This window comes from Equus caballus, chromosome 28 (genome assembly GCF_041296265.1).
Source record: "Equus caballus isolate H_3958 breed thoroughbred chromosome 28, TB-T2T, whole genome shotgun sequence".
Classification (NCBI taxonomy): Eukaryota; Metazoa; Chordata; class Mammalia; order Perissodactyla; family Equidae; genus Equus; species Equus caballus.
This window is the reverse complement of record NC_091711.1, coordinates 24,144,628-24,164,484: the sequence shown is the minus strand read 5'-3', so window position 1 is coordinate 24,164,484 and position 19,857 is coordinate 24,144,628. Positions and strand designations below refer to the sequence as shown.

The window sequence follows — 19,857 nt, the reverse complement described above, 5'->3', positions numbered from 1 at the left end:
ACACACAAAATATGAAAGACACAAGAGTTTATGTGTCCGCCCATCTTATTGCCTTAGGGACCAAACAGATTGAGGAAAGACTCTGTTCTGAGACTTTATGCTGTAGTGAATCAGGGGTGTGTTCAAGATCCGGGGCCTTGAAGTGCGACATCTCGGTTCTGGTTCCAGTTCAGCCACTTAGTAGAAGTTCTATTCAACCACCCTAAGCCTTATTTTGTTCACCAGTAAAATACAAACAATGATAGCGTTTACCTTATAGAGTTGTTGTGAAGATTAAGGGACCGGATAAAGCATCTGGGAAGTGCCTGGCACATGCGAGCACTCGATATTCCACCTATTATCATAATTATTAATTAAAAAATCCATCTACACTCAGAGTTTCTTCCTGAGAGCTTCTGGAAGGTTTGACTGCAGATAATACACTGTATCTCCATTGTTATAGCTAATAATGGAGCCACTGTTTTTTCCATTATTATTATTAATTCACATTTTAGATGTGAAAACTGAACCTAAAGAGGTCAAATGATTCAACCAAAGTTGTCTCATGTCAGAGCTGGAACTCAAACAGATTTCCTCCAAGTCTAACTGAGCACCAAGCTCAGAGGTCAACTTTATCTTTAGCAAGGCAGATAGATATGAAAAAACCAAACAACGACAACAAAACTTTCACAGAATGTATTGAGCACTCTAACAGACATACATATAAATTGCTTTAGTAACTGAGGTCAAAGAACAGTTAATTAGGGAGGGAGTTAATGAGGGAGGGGTGGAGGTGAGAATGGGGTAAAGTTGGGGAGGCTCCGAAGAGTAATTATTGCTAAGTCTTCTCTAGGGGACTTCTAGAAGAAGAGGTCACAAACTGGGCTGCCTGCAGACACATTTTATTTATCTTTCAAAGTGTTTAAAATTATTTTGAATCAGTTGCCAACGTTTAAAAACAGGAGATTTCATATAAAAATAGAAATTTCTAACTTCTCTTGGAAAATCAGGAGATCTATTAACATGGTTGTCCATCGTTCCGCTTGGTGTCAATTGGCCATCCACTTCAGCCTGGGCTGACCTCCAAAATTGTCCCCACTGGGCCTCTTCTTGACTCTAGTCAAGGGTCAAGAAATTGAGAAGATAAGATTTTCATAGGCGTATCGACAACTAAGCATGAAAATTTAAAGCGCTGGAGGGGTTAGGAAAATCTTTGTTTACTTAAGTAGATTAAAATAGTCAAGAAATCTACTATTTATTCACTAAACACACCCTTTACTACTTAGCTTTCAGGTCTACTTTAGTCCAGCGTATGTCTATACGTGATCATCACTGAGGAAATAGAGATGGAAAACCTGTGATGATTGTAGAGGTGTTGGAGCCAATTCAGAAAAGAATATGCTTCTGAAAAGGGCAGTGGTAGAGCAGGAACTCTAAGCGCTTGCATGCCAAGATGTTTGGCGGGCTTTGCCAATTACTATTAGAGATACATTAATAAAAATTAATTACCTAATTTATAATTTACTCATTTTTTTTGCCTCCTCATATCTGGGCATATGCTTTAAACAGAGACTTTCATGTGACCATGACCCACAGAATGAAATACATTTTCATCACACACACGCGTATACATTCACCCATGCGTGGACACTTGGGTTGTTTCTGCATTTTGGTTATAGTGAATAATGCTGCTATGAACATGGATATACAAACATCTTTTCAAGTCTCCGCTTTCAGTTCTTTCGGGAATATACCCAGATGTGGAGTTGCTGGATCATATGGTAATTCTATTTTTCACTTTCTGAGGAAGACAATGATTTTTATAAAAATGATTTTCAGGTTACATCTACTGTGAAATACTGTACTGCATTTGAATGTTCACCAGTATTTCCATTACTTTCCTGCGGCCTGCCAACTTTGCAAATAAGAATTCTTACAGAAATGTTGTTACCGTGGATGTAAGGAGCGTAGGATTCTGGAGAGGCATCGTCAGAGTACGATCAGTCTCTGGCGACAATCTGCCACTCAATGATGAACAAATGAACACTCATTAAGGAAACCTAATATGATGATTGAGAAATTACCTTTGCCTTCTGTGTTAAAATGCACATTTATTAGTCTAGTCTGCTTTGTTCTGTGACTATAAAACCTTAATAGCAGATGCTTTTTTCCATGGGTTCTAAGCTGTCTCAAGTGAGATGGCCAAGAATGAAGAAAAGTTCTAAATCCTAATTAGAGCCACTGATTTTATAATTGCAAAATATCCATTTTCTGGATATCATTTAACTTACTTGTTCAATGTTTCGTTGTTGGACTTTTTTCTTTGAAATTTTCTTTTGCTAGCATGGCAATGAATATTTCCATAGCTAAATTTTTAAGTATATCTTTACTTTTACAGCTAATTTTAAAAATAATATGGTTTCTACAAAAGGTATACATAGATTCTTATTTTTTCAAAAAGGAAATATTTGCACATTTTTTCAATAGAAAAATTAATATAGTTTATTATTATAAATTCAAATTATACACAATGGAATAAAAAGAAAAGTTCAAATTGCTCCTAGTCCTCAGGGTAATTTTAACACTTTAGTGAACACTCTTTTAGACTTTCAATGCATGTATACAAACGTATGTATTTACAAAAATGAAGTCTGACTCTAGAGCTGAGTTTGGCAACCTTCTTTTTTAACTTAACAGATAGTGGATTTTTTCCATGTCATTAAATATTCTTTTACAGTATCATTTTTGATGGTTTCAAACTATTCCATTGTGAGGATGGAGAAACTTTTCCTTTACCCTCTTACATTTGATATTTGGAGGCCTGCAAGTTAAACCGACAAAAGACAGATTAGTAAGAGAAAAGAAAGATTTTTTAATCCATGTGTGTCTGTGGGAATTCACAGAAAAATGTGACTCGAGGCAGTTAGAATTTGGGGCTTGTATGCCATCATAAGTAGGGGAAGAGAAGAGAACAGGGAGAAGGGCAGTTATGGGAAAACACATGACTTTTAGGAAAGATAAATGGGCCCTTAGGAGAATATAGATAGGAGATAGGATAGTTTTGCGACAATGTCTATTTAGGATTTCTTATTCTGATGCTGATCTCCAGTGACAGGAGTCAATATTTCCTGGTTTTCCAGGGAGGGCATTTATGACAGCTGAGTTCTTTTGGGAGACTCTGCTTTTAGGCAGAAGGAGAATTCAGAAAAGAAAACTCTTCACAATGGTATATTCTGAATCTGTTCACCATATTTGTATTACCCAAGTCAGTCTCAGTTTCTACAGCTTCTGCCAAGGGAAACCAGCCCACCCACAGCCTCTGCTAACAGAGCCGGGGCTCTGCTCCTTCCCTGCTCCCTCCCTTCCAGCCATCAGCTGATTGAAACAAGCCCAGGTACCTGACCACGGGTGATCATCAGGTTATGAGTGTGCAAAATCCTTGCTCAGACACAGAAGAGCTGGACCAATCACAATCTCATTATTAGACTTGAGTTGAGAAAGTTGACCTGTTCACAGCAGATTCACAACTTAAAGATGTGCTAAGGAGAGCCAAGAGGAAGAGTAGCTGCCTTGAAAGGTCGTAAATAGGTCAGTTGACATTAGAGGGAAGCAAGATGTGTGAGTATGATAAGCTATGAGGTCCATACTAATAGGTAGAATAAAGAATAGTGTTTTAGGGCAAAGACTTTGGAGTCAGATGAGTATTTGAATTTTGACACTTCTACTTAAATGGCATGTGACATGGAGCATAGTTCCTTTAACAGTAACATGTGGATAGTATTTCCATTATTGAATTGTAGGAAGAATTTATTTAGATATTATAGGTAAGGTTCTTAGGATAGTCTCTGACACATGGAAGCACTAAATAAGTGTAGTCATTATTTACAGCTGTTTCTTCACAAACGTACCTTATATCCGATATTCTTCCTGTACTTTATTTTGAATCTCTGGCATTTAATATATAAATTTATGAATATGTAACGAATGATTATATGTTATGTTCCAGCAAGTTTTTGAATTGAGGTCTGGATTTTTTATTGACCAACTTTCTGGAATAACTGAGTCAATTTTCTAATCAACAACTTTCATCTACCTTTGAGGATAAAAGGAGATTCTACCAAGAGTGCCTGTTTGATTTTGGGCTTACAAAACCTGAATTTTCTTTCCCATAGTCCCCTGAAGTCTTGAACTCAAATAATAGAAAGTAGTATTAGCAGTGAAATACCAGTTGGCAACTGGGTAGACTGCATTCTCACAGGATTTGAGGTTTTTTACCTTTTTCTCTTACAAAGGAAGTACCTAGAGTTTTCTCTCTCTCCAGAATGGTGCAAAAGGGGTTGGGTGGATTCAGTTTTTAGTCATGTCAACTTTCCAACTCTCCCTATCCCCGCCCTTCCAGATAATTAAGGACCACGTGGCATGTATAAATAGCTTCGGCTGAGAACATCCTCATATCTTTGCCCCTCTCATCACTGAGCAGGGCCCATAACTGATGTTGCAATTAGAGTACTGATTTAGCTCTGAGAGACACATTGCAAATGATCCTCTGAGGAGGATGGTATTTATATCAGTAATGACTGATGAAGGCTTTGTCAACTGTACCTTTGGCAGATCATTTGATGGCATGCCCCTGGGTTAATCTACTTCTCATTATAGCTGATGATCCATGATGATGTATTTTCAGAACCACTCGTCTTACATAGGGTGCCATGATGTGGAACAGGCCTGTGTAAATACTGATAGTAAAGGAAATACTCAATCCAAAGTACAGGGATCAACAGAAGAGCTGAAGAGGTCAAGGCATTTAGTGACTTGCTGGGGCACATTTGGTATCATCTGTGTTAACAGGAATTCATGCTTCTGGATTACAGGTTTAATTGTCTACTTCAACAGAAGAGAAAGGAAATTAAAATAGACTGACTACTTTATTTATGTTTACCAAAGAAAGATTGGGCCATATGAAGTTGTCTTTTTTCATTTCTTAGATGCTGTGAGCGCTTCGGAACCCTCAGGTCAAGTAAGTAATACAGAATCAGAAATTCTAGAATTGTTTGGATTATTTGATTAGAGTCAAAAGCCAGTGATTCTATATCTATCTATCTATCATCTATCATCATCTATCTATCATTCCTTTGCGAAAGATGGATATTGGAAACACAGATAGAGAGTTGAACTCGCTGTCTTCCTAACTCTTTCCCTAAAGGCTAGAAGGTGGGATGTTACAGGCCATTAGCAGAAAGCTTCACTTTTGCCCCCTTCTTTGATATGGAGAATTGGTATTTGCACTCCTTTGTGAAGAGTTTTGCAAACATAGCTTCAGGCCCCTCCTGATCCTCCAGCAATCCCAAATAGATTACCACCTCGAAGCCTTTCCTACCTAAAAATCTTTTTATTGATCAAACATACGCCAGGAGTCCAGATGATGTTGCAATATAGAAAGTCATCGCTCAGTACACGCTGAGTCCCCCTGATGGGCACCAGGGAACCCCTCTCCCTCTCCTTTCCATGGTCCCCTTCTCTCAGGACTGACCCCTTCTTCCTCTCTGAGTCTGGTTTGCTCAGCCTTTCAGATGGGTCCTGTTGGAGCTGGAGATGAGGGAAATAGGGAGGATCCTTACTCTTGAGAGAAGGTGCAGAATGAAAATGGCACCTCCCGGTCCAGTCTCAAAGTGAAACAAACTAAACTAAACTAAACTATCAAACTAACTTCCCTTACTGGTTTTGGCCCACTCTTAGAAAACTTTTGTGTTATTTTGTGTCTCTGTTCCCCCTTACCATAGCCCCTGAGTATTCTGACTTGTGTGGAAGAGGATGAAGAGAGAGAAGCGCTCTAGGGTATCACACAAGCAAGGCCTTGCCTGTTTTCTTCCACAAACAGCAGCTCCCTTGTGACTAGCGTTTACGGGCTAAGAACCATCTCTATTCTATCTCAGAAATGTCAGTGTAGTCCCTTGGTTGGATAAAAAGGCAAGCAGGGAATCAGTATGTGATTAACGACTTGTATCCAGAATATATAACAAACTCTCAAAACTCAAAAATAAGAAAAACCCAGTTAAAAAAAATGGACAAATGACTTGAAAAATCTCCAATAAGCACATGAAAAGATGCTCAACATTGTTAGAGAAATGCAAATTAAAACCCCTATGAGATGTTACACTCATAAAAGAGTGGCATAAAATAAAATAAAAACCAATAATACCAAGTGCTGAGGAGGATGCAGAGCAACTCTCATCCACTGCTAATGGGAATGCAAAATGGCCCAGCCGCTTCGGAAAACAGTTTGGCAGTTTCTTATGAAGTTAAAATACACTTACCATATGACTCAGTAATCCCACTTTTATGCATTTACTCAAGCAAATTGAAAACTTATGTTCATACAAAAACCAATATGCAAATGTTTAAAGCAGCTTTATTCATAAGCACCCAAAACTGGAAACAACCTCAATGTCCTTCAGCTGATGAATGGATGAAGAAACTGTAGTCCATCCAAACAATGGAAGCCTGCTGAGCAATAAATAGTAACTAACTTCTGACACACAATAGGGATGACTCTCAAATGCATTATGCTAAATGAAAGAATCCAGACGGAAAGCTACGTACCCGGACCAGCCCCGTGGCCGATTGGTTAAGTTCCCGCGCTCTGCTTCGGTGGCCCAGGGTTTTGTGGGTTTGGATCCTGGGCACGGACATGGCACTGCTTGTCAGGTCATGCTTAGGTGGCATCCCACATGCCATAACTAGAAGGACCCACGACTAAAATGGGGGCCGGCCCAGTGGCACAGTGGTTAAGTTCACATGTTCCGCTTCGGCAGCCCGGGGTTCACCGGTTTGGATCCCAGGTGCAGACGTAGCACCGCTTGGCAAGCCGTGCTGTGGTAGGTGTCCCACATATAAAGTAGAGGAAGATGGGCACGGATATTAGCTCAGGGCCAGTCTTACTCGGGAAAAAAAAAAAAAAAGCTACATACCGTATGAGTCCATGTCATTTATATGACATTCTGGAAAAGGTAAACTGTAGAAACAAAAACAGATAGTGGCTACCAGGGGCTGGAGGTGACAACAAAAGGCCATAAGGGAACTTTCTGAGATAATTGAAATGCTCCATATCTTCATGGTGGTAGTTACACGATTGCATGCATCTGTTAAAACTCATAGGGCTGTACACTAAAAAGGGTGAAATTTATTATTTGTAAATTATACCTCAATAATTTAAAAAAAGAAGTGACCATGAATAAAGTAGAAAACAAAGATAAAATAAATGTTATCAACAACAGCAGCTTGCTTCTTTAAGAAAACAAACAAAATAAGAGAAACTTCTGATGATATTAACCAGAGTTGCCAAAAAGGACCAGGGAGAGAAGGTGGGACAAGTGGAGTGACAGGCCCACCCAAGGCAGTCTGTCTCTGATACTTCTGGGGTTCAAGACTGCAGAGAAAAGGGACAGTGACCAAGGGCTGAGAAAATAACACGTATGAGGAAAGGTTGAAAGAACTGAGGTTGGTTTCCCTGGCAACACGGGGCCAGAGCGTGATTTAATAGCGGTCTTTAAGTTTGCAATCCTCCTTGACAGTTTGATTATGGCGCCATTTAGCAGGAGTGAACAGCTTTAATGATGTTTGGCGCATTATAATGGGATTGTGCCCATGGAATTAATGGTTTCTGCAAACAAGGAGGTCTTTTCTGAAAGGAAGAGCACTTGTAGTGTCCTGTAGAATGAAAATGTGCCCCACATGCACTCAGTAGCCATATGGTCTGGAGCCTCTATGTCCTCCTCTATGAAATGGGCACAGTCTTACCTACCTCAGAGTTATGAAAGGAGGATTCGAATCAGATGGCTTTTGAAGAGTGCCTGGCACCTAATATGTTTCCGACTGGCTCTTTCCCAAATTCATTCCCCTTTTCCTTTCCTGATTGAAAGCTGCAAGTGTTAACATTTTGAAGATAATAATATTTTAAAAACTAACAATTTATTGTGCTTACTATATACCAGACACTGTTCTACTCTCTTCATATTTATTAACCCCTTTAATCATCACAGCAATTCCTGGGAGGGTAATCATGATAATTATTATCTCCATTTCATAGACATACACACTGAGGAACAAGAGAGGGAGTTGTGGTTGTATCTACTTGTTGAAATAACATGGTGCTTTTTGTGGGTTGCCCTCTCTTCTGTGCTCTTTTTTCTCTGTTCTTTTTTCTTCATAGCATTTTGGTGCTGTTTTATAGACAACATCTTCCCTCAACCTTTTAGAAGATTCGAGTTCCCTTCAGTTTCCTATATTTCATTTATTCTGAGATGCCACTACCTGTTTGCTTTTCTTGATGTCTCTCCGCCATCAAAGGTCTGGTCACTTGAGCAGTTCTTTCACAATTAAGCATGAGCTGCTGGAAAGTAGGGTGGCAATGCTTCTGGCTGGGTGGGGCTTGCGGCCTAAAGGTAGCTGTTTTAGGGTGATTGGCAAGGAGTTGGCTCAAATGCTAGAGAACTTCCAAATGCCATTTTGTGGAGGTCTTTTCTCTGGAGCCGTTCAGTTTTTCCAGATAAGAAACCTCATAATTCTTGTCTGGAGGAAAAATGACCTGGCTACCAGGAAACTGTGTTCAGGCATGTTTGGGTGCATAACGTTCCTTGATTAAGAGTTCCAAATACAGGACCTTTCAATCAACCCCACCCTTTACTGTAATAATAACAGAAATGGCAAACTCTCATCTACAGCTTACTCTATGTTAAGCATTAATATAATTGCTTTACACTATTTAACTCATTTAATCCTCTCAATAAGCCTATGAGCTTACAGAAGGGGGAACTGAGGCACAGGGAAATTAAGTAACTTGCCTGAGATCACACAGCCACTAAACTGTAAAGCCAGAATTTGAACGCAGGCCCTTTGACTAACTACAGGCCTTGTGAGGTGCTGCCTTCCTGGTAGCACAATGATGTACACTGCATTTGGGCAGTGCTATTTCTGGGGTGGCCTCAAGTTGTAAACTCCACGAGAGCAAGGATTTTGTCTATTTTACTCATCACCGTACACCCAGATCCTGGCACAGATCAGGGCAATAATTTTTCCTGAGCAGAAATGGCTCTTGTCTCTCCCGGGAGTGGGAAGGTGTGCCACGTGTTCAGACTGAGGCCCTCTCTTCGTCTTTTGGTTCCTAAAACTCATTTTCCTTTTTGGTTGGGGAAAGAGAGTAGATCGGAGGTTGGAGAAGAGGTCTGGGGTGCATTTCTTCAGTAAAACTTCATCTCCACCTGTAATCGATTATCTCATTTTTATTCAAAGACTGTTACTATTACTTGGGAAGTGAGCTTATTCAATGTTTTTCAATATTGTGTGCTGTGAACCAATATTCCTATCATCAGCTATCACCTCAAGTTTGGGGCAAACCCTAGCCCCCACCATTCCCATTGAAAAAACCCACCAAGGGTTGCTTTTCATATTGTTCTGTTGGAGTGAATGCTCCGATTCTTCTTTTTTTATAGAATGGCTTTTATTTTACAATGATGATTTATAAGCATGAATTTCCTGAAATGGAGCGACCTGAAGGCAATGGCCATACACACCCTTCACATGCATGAAAGAAAAAAACCTAGGTTTTTCAAGGATTTATTACTGTTTTGACAATGTACTTAAGTCTTCCACTGAAATATGTTTGTAAAAATGAGTTCATGCATAATCAGGATCTGAAGCTATATTGCCTGTGTCACTAATATTTATTGTAGTTTGTGGAGTAGGAATAATCACCTTTTATTTGAACTCCCTGTTTGCAATTCTAGTCTTCTCAACGGTTTATGGTTAAGGAAAACATTTTTTGCGGATTTTTCTTGTTTTAGAAGTCTGGCTATCTTAGTCTGTTCAGGTTGCCACCAGAGAATACCAAAGACTGGTGGCTTATAATAACAGAAATTTATTTCTCAGAGTTCTCGAAGCTGGAAGTCCAAGATTGGAGTACTGGCAGATTTGGTGTCTGGTGAAGACCCACTTCCTGGTTCATAGATGGTAGTCTTCTCACTGCGTCCTCACATGGCGGGAGGGACAAGAGAGCTCTCTGGCGTCCCTTTTATAAATGGGCAATAATGTCACTCACGGAGACTCCACCCTCATGAACTAATCACCTCCTAAAAGCCCCAACTCCTAATACCATTGACCTGGGGGTTAGGATTTCAGTATGCGAATTTGGGGTGGATACAAACAATCTATGACTACTGCTCTTACAATAGTTTTTTTTTTTTAAATTAAAGAAAGCAATTGACTGGAAGAAAAATATAATATGAAGGGGAAAGTTAACAATTTCTTAAAAGAAATTAGCTGCTCTCAGGAATTGCTTGGTTATAAGTCACAGAAACCCATTCGATCTATGTTAAGCAAAATAGGAATGCTTCTGGAAGATTATGGAAGACTAGTCCAGAGAGTACAAAGGATGATTAGAACCAGGAACTGGAAAGTCAGCCTGAGACAGACCTTTTTCCCTTCCTTTTCCTCATCCCCTTCTTCCCTTCCTTCAACAGACCTCCCATATCCCAAACACTGCGGACGCAGTGAAGAACGGGTCAGATGAGAGCGCTCCTGTCAGGCAGCTTACATTCTTGCAGAAGGAGACACACAATAAACAAAGCAAAGTCAAACAAAAATATGATTTTTGTGAACAGACTGACCATAAAATTTGTTGCCCCCATTTGAGAGAGAATGAGGTGCTATTAATAGTCATGCTTGACAATAAGTGTAAACCTGTCCAGGGCATACCGGAAATGTCATGGGCAAAGGACTGCGGAGAGAATTAGAAGAGGGTAATGTGGGAATGACTGGTGGCTATTCGAGCCTGGTGATAAGAGGTGTTTTCATGTAAGCTGAGTCCTGAATGACAAGAAGGAGCCAAGCATAGGAGGATGACAGGGACGAACTTCCTAGGCAGAGAGATGAACTAGTGCGAGGGCTCTCAGGCAGGAATGAGCATGGAGCATTTGCAGAACAGAAAGAAGGCCAGTGTGGCTGGTGTGCAGTGGACAGGGAGAGACTGGTTGGGAGTGGGACCAGAGACACAGGCATGGGCCATGTGAGATCGGACCTTCTGGGCATCGATAAGGAGTTTGGCCTCGTTTATACAAAGCATGATGGAAAGCCATTGGGAGATTTTAGCAAGGAAGTGATGTGACCTGCTTTACCGTTTAAAAAGAGCACTCAGGGGCTGGCCCGGTGGCGCAGCAAAGTGAGCACGTTCGGCTTCTCGGTGGCCCAGGGTTCGCCGGTTTGGATCCCGGGTGCGGACATGGCACCGCTTGGCAAAAGCCATGCTGTAGTAGGCATCCCACATATAAAGTAGAGGAAGACGGGCACGGATGCTAGCTCAGGGCCAGTCTTCCTCAGCGAAAACAGGAGGATTGGCAGTAGTTAGCTCAGGGCTAACGTTCCTCAAGAAAAAAAAAAAAAGAAAAGAAAAGAAAAAAAAGAGCACTCTGTGATGTTATGTAGTTATGGTTTTTAAAGAATTGTTGGCAATTTTTATGGCTCTTTCCTCTGACGTAGTTATTTTTTTAAAGTTCGTATCTTTAAGAGATGCAAACTTATGCAAAATTATGTCACTTATAGATCAAATGATATAATGTCTGGGCTTTACCTCAAAATTAGAGAGAGAGGTGAAACAGGATTGGCCGTAATTGGATAGAATTGGGGTTTGGTTTACTATTGTTTCTACTTTGGCGTATGTTCGAAATTTTTTTATAATGAAATGTGAAAAAAAAAGAGGCTCATTCTGGTTGCAGCTGTGTGGAAATTGTATCGTGGAGGAGTAAAGAAAAGGGGGTCCAGTTAAATCAAGAAGAGTTAACCTGGGATATGCTGATGGGTGGGTTAGGTTGGTTGTAGTGTAGACACAGAGAAGTGAGTGGATTTGGAATGCATTTTGTGGCTAGAGCCAAGAGGACATACTGGTCCATGAGATGGGAATGAGATGAGGAAGTGAGAAAGTCCAATGATAACTCTTTGATTTTTAGCTTAGCAACCAGTTGGATTAAGATGCTATTGACCAAGAAAGGGAAGCTGTAGGAGGAGCATGTTGCGGTGGGAAGGGAGGTAAAATTCTCTTTTGACCTTTTAAAGCTTAATGTGCTTATTAGACATTCATGTGGAAATGTCCAGTGGGCAAGTCTGGAGTTGTGCAGAGAGGAAAGGGATGTTGTATAAGACACCTCTTAGGAGCTACCTTGGGTGCTGTCAGACTCACTGGACCCAGGAGCCTCTGCATATTTGCTCTGCGTCAGTTGCTGGCTCTGTGTGCGTTCCCACTGACTTTTGTAGATGCAATCTGACAAGGCCCTGTTTCCAAGATGGCTGTCATCTTCCATCCTGGGGATTCCCTGTTGATGCTGACCTACTCAGTGCCTGTGTAGAAGCAACCAGGAAGTGAGGAGTTATTGTCCCATGGAGGAAACCTTTGTCCAATGGGAAGTGGGAACCAGTGGATAAAATCTTCCCTCTTCCTCTCCTTGGACAGCCAGTCCTGAGATGCAGTCATTCATGTGGCCTCTTGGAAGATGGAGCAATCAATCACGCCTGACCCCAAGGGGAAGCCAGCTTTGTAATGCACCACTGTATTTGCTTTCTTTCCTTCCCTGCCTTGCTTTCTTTTCCTTTGACATTTGGAGAACAAAAGAAGAAGGTAGATCCAGGAAAGCTGATGGAGAAGGAGGCAGAGAAGTAGAAGGAAAGCCAGGAGAAAGCAACGCCATGGAAACCTTGCAAAGGAGGTAATGCTCATCTATGTTGAATGCTGCAGACAGCCAAAGTGAGAAAAGACCAGGGGAGGGATCCTTAGGTTTGGCAAACTCAGAGGTCATTAGTGACCTTGACGAGACCACTCTTCATGAGGCGAGAGAGAAGGAAGCGTGACTAATGTGGACTGAAGAGAGAATATAAGAGTAAAAATTTTAAAAAGTGGAGGCTGTAAGTACTGATAACCTTTTGCTTTGAAGAGGAGCAGAAAATGAAGTGGTGACTGGGAAACAATGCATGGAAAAGGGAGGATTTCCAATTTTTAAAAGATGAGCAATAATTACTGCATGTTCATGGGAATAATCCAGAGCGGGCCATAATTTTGAGCGTGAAGTCTGTGAGAAGGTAATAGGGAATGCAATCCAGGACTCACATGGGGTGAAGGGCAGGCGAGCATGGGAGGGCTGGTGTTTGAAGAGGGGGGATGTGCATTTTGGAAATGGGGAAGCAAATATACCAGGGATGCATAGATGGATCACGGGGTAGCACTGATGGCAAATTGAGATTTGTGGCTAGGACGACTCCCCTTGGGTTGGTGTCTGTCTCTCTCAGTAAGCCTGCTTTCTTCCATTTCCACGCCGCCACCCAAGACTGACATTTCATTGCTTCTCAGTTCAAGAACCTTAAGACAAGGAACGGGAGTTCCTGAATTCCAGTCTCTAGGAGAGGCGCTCTAACAGGCACCTACTCCTGGTCCCATCAGCTGTAGCAGGGAGGTGGGGCTGCGGGAGAGGCACTGCTGTCAAAGAAGGCCGCATGGGAAGGGCAGGCACCCCAGGAGGTGTTTGCTAGAGTTACCCAACCTTCCTCACCTTCTGGGCTTCCTGCTCATTAAAGAGGCTGGAGAGCATGTTGGATGCATTTGGCTAAGCTGGTGTGTTTATTTGTTTGTTGGGGAAATCCTTGCTATCAACATAGCAATCGTAGTCAGGCTGTGTTCTGAGCTTTCGTTTGGAAGATTTGCTTTCTCTAGCTGCAAGGAAACATCTTCTTTTATTAGACTCAATCGTTTCAAGAGTGTGTGTAGGAGGAATAGCAAATAGAGATAGAGGATGCGCATGTTCTTCCTGGGAGTGGCATCTTGGCTCCCGGTTCTTTCCAAATGCAAGAGGACTATCATCTTTTCTGTGCGGGAGGAGTCTTGTGCAGTGGTTTGCTCACAGGAACCGATGAGTCAATGGCCCATTAGGGGAATGATCTGGGGAGTCTCATTTGGGGTTGTGCTCCCGGCAGCATGGGGGCAGAGAAGTTCAGAGCTCAAGGAATCAACGTTTTGGCCTTTATTGCTACTGGCAAATCTCTGGGCCACTGTACTGTCTAAGGTTGCCATGTTATTCTTACAGCCAGGCTGAAAAGTATCTTGTTTAGAAGCTCAGGCCTGTAGTCAGATCTCGTTCAGATCCCTACTCTGCCATTTACTAGCTGAGTGACCACAGGACATTATTAATACACACCTTCTTTATGTAGTTCTTGGAAAGAGTAAATGAGATGTGATGTGTAGAACACTGAGCAAGGTGCCTCCCACAAAGTAGAGATGGCACAAACAAAAATAGTTATAATTTCTAGAAGGACTTATTGGCATGGAATGGTGCTCTTAGATGCTCAGCGCAGTGTGTGGTCTAGAGAAAGAAGAGAAAGCTATCTGGTAAATGAGATGAGATTGGGGAATACAGGAGCAGCAGATGGAAGGTGGAATTATAGAATTTTAGTTAGTGAGGCAGATTTTGATTCAAATCCCAAGTAAGCTGCTTGGGCCCTTCGGAAGTTTACATCACTAAGCCTCCGCTTCCCATCTATAACATGGGCATTATAATGTTTACCTCATGAGGTGGTTGTAATATAGAGATCAACGAAGCACGATGCATGAGGCCTGACATATAGTAGCTATGCCTTAAAGAGCTTTGATGGTTAATAACAGTAGACGTGAATCACGGCTCACATAATGGAGGCGGTGCAGCTGAGAGGGAAAGAGCGGCCTCCCACATTCCTGAAATTGCACCAAGTTAGCAATTATCCAATTTGCAAGGGCAGAGGCTGACCCTGCCCAGATCTCTGTTCTGATGATTCAACAAAGGTTGTTAGATTCGACATGACAAGGGCCCCTTTCAAACATACCTAAGTTATTAATAATCTGGAACATGAATCTTGGACACTCCATCTTTCATTTTGCTTTGAACATCTCACCCTTCTGTTAAAAGCAGGATGTAAAATCTCATTTTTAAAACATGGCATTTTTTTCTTTTTATTCCTTTGAATCTGATCACTCAGGCCTTGGTAAAATCCTTGCTCTGGAGTTTGTTCAGAGTTCATGGGAACAGCATCACAGTGTACTGTTCTTGCCAAAATTGCTTAAGTGGAATTGAATCACAAGGAAACAATCAGATTAACTCAGAATATGGCACACTCAACAAGACAACTACCCTGGACTCTTCAAAACACTTGAAAAACAAAGCAAAACAGAAAAGACAGGGCTGGAAGTAGGTAAAATTAGATAAAAAGAGACTAAATATACATGATAACCAAATGCACTGCTTGAACCTTGGAAGAATATGGATGGCTTTCTTCAGTGAAAAAAAAAAAAAGCAACTCAACTATAAACCACATTATGGGACAATTGGAGAACTTTGATTATGGACTGTATATTAGATAATATTAAATTTATGATAAATTTCTCAGATGTGGCAGTAGTATTGTGGCTATGCAGGAGGATATCTTCATTTTTTAGGAGATAGAAGCATAAGTATTTAGGACTGAAGCATGATTTCTGCAGCTTTCTTTCAAATGGTTCAGTAAAAAAAGTATATAAATGTGTACATCTGTATCCATGAGAATATAGATATATAAAGAGAAAGAAAATATTCTTCGGAACATGAAAAATGCTAACAATTGGTTAACTTATAGGAAAGGTTTATGGGTTTTTATTAAACTGTTCTTTCAACTTTTCTGTAGGTTTAACAATTTTCAAAATAAAAAGTTGGGGGAAAAAAGTTCTTGGAAGAAAACCAGCTGGCTCATCTGTGTGTCTTCTTCCAGCGAAGGGTCAGTGAGGCGCCCTTGAGGCAGCTTCACAGATGCTGGGGTTGTGGTTGCGTTTTGAGAGACAAAGGGCTCCCACCAGATATAAAAGGTAGTGAATTATTTAAGACCTTGGCCAATTCTCACCTGGGAAATCCTGAGTTCTTTATAATCCTGCAGCTGAAAATCTGGAGTAGAAGGGAGATGTGGAGAGAGGGCTTGCTCTGAAAAGGAAACAAGAAAACAAATAATGCATTTCAGAGAGCAACTGCTAAAAAATCCCAAGGAAACAGAAGTCCCTTCGGTGCTCAACAGGCTTTTGTCCTGTTAAGCATCTGTGTAAATTTTTTAGGAATCTGGTCTGCCTACATGTTGAAGAATCAGAATTCCAAGGTAAAAAGAATCCTGAAATTTTCACCTGGAATTCCTGGGGAGGAAGGAATTTGTCTTAGGGTGGTGGAATTTCTCTCCAAGAATGGATTTATTAAGGACAGATGAGTCCTGGGGTCATTCTACTTGGTGCTTAATTACCATGTTCTGAAGCAGTTTATCTTAATGACTTGACTCCTTCGTATCCACTGGTGTCAAATTTAAAACCTACCGCACAAAGTGTTGGGGGCAAAAAGTAGTCCAGTAAACAAACTTATTAATAGAAATGAAATTCCACAGGGAACACAGACACACACAAGTCAGTGGGATATTCAATTCCTGTGACAAGTTAACATGGATTAAGCAAAACTTTTTATAGTGCAAGTTCTTGGTATCAAATTTTGAAACACAGCAACATCTAATAATATTATTTGTATTAACCATTTCTAATAGATTACAAACAACGCTAAAGGAATATGTTGAAGGAAAACACTGATTCATTCAATAAATAATTATCGGCCACTCATTCTGTTCCAAATTTGGGAATAAAGCCAAGGATATACCTTCCTGGACTTCGCTTTGTACCGATGAGGTAGGCTTCAATTATTACGTGATGAGTTACAATAGAAGTAAATGATGTAAAGGAGGTGTGACCCTGACATCTGGAGTAGCTTACATTTTGTGAATGCTAATAATCACAGAAGAAAATTATTGAACGTAGAACTAGCTTTTAATATATTTAATTTTTTCTGAATTTCTTCATTGGACAAAGGCTTTAAATTAATTTTCTAAGATGACTTCTTAAATACTGAAGGTTGGAACTATTATTTTCTGGCTTAGGTCCCCCACCCCAATACTCTCACATGGGTGATTGACAGGATCGATATCTACACATGCCTGGGGCATTGCTCACAGTCCCTTATTCCATCAGCAGGACAGCGTGCTCAGCGGTTAAAGGGATCTATACTAGCGTCAGATTCTTGAGTTGAAGTCCAGGCTCTGGCAAATGGTAGGTGGGTGGTCTTGGGCAAGTTACTTAACTTTCTTAAGCCCAGTTTCCTTAGCTGAAAATGGGGATAGTAATAGTACCTCCCTCCTTGATTATTTTTCTTTTAGTATTCTAAATGAGATGATGCAGGTAAAGTGCTTGGCAGACAGTAAGTCCTCAATAGAGTTTAGCTATTTTATGGTTACTTTAATTATTATGACTATTAGGTTGTCTGATCCCTCATAACCTCTCCTACTCTCGCTCTGGGTATACTCACTGGCTTTTCATTCTTATTTCCCAAGCTGAATGCAGGCAGATCTCTGATTTCACACTAAATGCCTTCATCTTCTAGTCTTGTATGTACAGGAATCAAAGTGGGCTTTTAGAGGTCCAAAACAAAATTTTAGCTGAAGTATGAAAACCCAAATTTGGTATAGGAGAGAAATTTAAGGGTATCAGAGATTACATGAAAGTGCAGGCTGTTTAAAAAGCAAATATACAAAGCTGAGAATGGTCTTTTCCCTGAATGAACATCTGGGATGACGGCATGTAGATTAGCACGCTCGTGAGACCAGCTAGTGCCAGCTACTTGAGTCCACTGGGGATTTTTCTAGTTACTCTGGGAAATCCACCTCTTTTTGCTTTTATTTTTTTATACTGGGCTGTGTGACAGAGATGGCTAGTTGTCCCAATATTCTTTCACCCTTCTTTTTTGTTAGTGAAACCTGATTTTTAGTTGGACCTATGGCTACTCAGAATGTGGACTACATTTCCCAGACTCCCTTGCAGCTAGGTGTGGTCATATGACTAAGTTCTAGCAAAGGGCTGTGAAGAGAAAAGACGTGTTCTTGAAAGGAAAGATGTAGTCTTCTTTCTTTCCCCATTCTACCAGCCAAGATGCGGATGTTGTGGTGAGCCTCCTGGACCATGCAGACGAGAATAATACCCTAAGTGAGGTGGAAGAAACTTGGGTTTTGTGACACTATAGAGCAGCCATATTATATGAGAGAGAAATAAACTTCTATTTTGTGTAAGTCATGGTTACTCAGTCTCTATTACTGCATTCATATCTACATCATAATTAACACAGGCAGGAATGAAGTTGATAGCAGAAGTGTCTTCCCAGGCCTCCTTCCAACCCTCTTTTTTGTGACTTGAATCCTAGAAAAAGAATGCTGATTTGCGTGTGTGTGTTTTGTTTTACTCTATGTGTAGGAATTCATTTATTCAACACATACAGTATTTATATGGAGAGTGCCAGGCATTTTACCAGATATACTCATTGTTTATCTCTATATCAATCCTAATTCCTGTGTTTAATAAACATACAGTCTAGATTGGAAAATCTATGTAGTATGAGGAGTACTATATGGCCAAATGAGCAAGATAACAGACATCACAAAGTTTCAATAAGCCTGGGCGACAGTTTTCACTCTGAACCCAACGAGTTACCCATGAAAGGAGAAAGATAGTCTCTAGAAGGACAAAGGATGGGAGTTGACTTCATTCAGTTTTCCCCCTTGCTTACACAACACCCTACTCACAGGCTTCCTTCAGTTCTGTGTCAGGTTGCCCCCTCCACAGTCTTCCAGCTCTTTCTTGGCACCTTCCTCCTCCCCACCTATGTAATGCCCCGACTCCAGAGGCCTCTATTGTCTCATAAGGCTGGCCCTCCTTCATCCCTTTGTGCAAGGCAAGCAGCTGGCATCACTGCCCCAGTTTCACAAACAGAGCAACTGAGTCATTTTTCTATTGTTACAGGACCAAAGTTAACCAGTGAGTCATTCTAAGTTCTAGAACCGGATCCTAATTCTTGTTCCTGGCATCATTCACAGAGCCGAATTACACCGAATGTTCAAGAGGATGCTGGCTTTGAAAAGCTCAGAGAGGAACGCGTTTGCGTGTGACTTTAGTTAAAAACAAGGATTAACTCTCTCTTGAAAACTGCAGGCCTGAAAAAGAAAGTGGAGAAATGTATCTGTGTAACATCATCATCATACCAAAAGGATACTTAACTGCTCTCAAAATGTTCTGCACATTCTCTTGTGCATGGCTTTCTTAGTAATAGGTTTTTAAATAGAAAATATCTTATTTCCAGTTGAGGCAATCAATTTTCTTCATCTTACAACAGAATCACTTATGTGAATTTAGATCTGAGAGAAAACTAGATTTATTTCCTTCTTTTAACAAGAGAATCTTTAAAGTATCTGGCAGAGAAAAAATGAGCTTGCTCATGTAATAAAATTAGTAACTCAAGCCATTCCAAACAAAAGCTGTTCATATTTAGTAGGGATATGCTTTTTATGCAGCATTTTCTGCATAACTTGGAATTTCCTAAATTTTTCCCTTTCCTCGTGGCTTTCTTTGCATCACATGGCATCCTATGTCTTCATCCCTTCACCCACCCTCCCAGCTAAGTTGATGAGAAGCACAAGGTGTGTCTGCGGCAGCAACTCTGGATTTAAAAGTAGCTACAGCATCAGTGTGAAGGCAAGTCACAGCTTTTGCATATCAAACTGGGTGAATTTATCCTTTGTTTCACAGCTATGGGAGAAGGGAACATCTTGGAAAGCAGAAATAGCATTTCTTATTGGGAATCCAGGAAACTTTAAAGCTGTCTGTCTTAAAATTATCATCTGCATCAACCCTTCAGACCCTACCCAGACACCCTGAGTCAGAATCCCCAAAGATGGGTCCTAGGAATCTGCCTTTTAGCAAACTTCCCAGGGGGT

At 40.8% G+C, this 19,857-nt stretch overlaps 1 long non-coding RNA gene across 1 annotated transcript; it reads right to left on the bottom strand.

The window, feature by feature from the left end:
* Window positions 1-865: 865 nt before the first annotated feature.
* LOC111771060 (uncharacterized) lies at window positions 866-18,913 on the bottom strand. The gene is made up of 3 exons (XR_002804669.2): window positions 18,670-18,913; window positions 15,916-15,992; window positions 866-1,095 (listed from the first exon to the last, which is right to left on the bottom strand). It is a non-coding gene; the product is annotated as an uncharacterized lncRNA (long non-coding RNA).
* Between the last annotated feature and the right edge of the window lie 944 nt (window positions 18,914-19,857).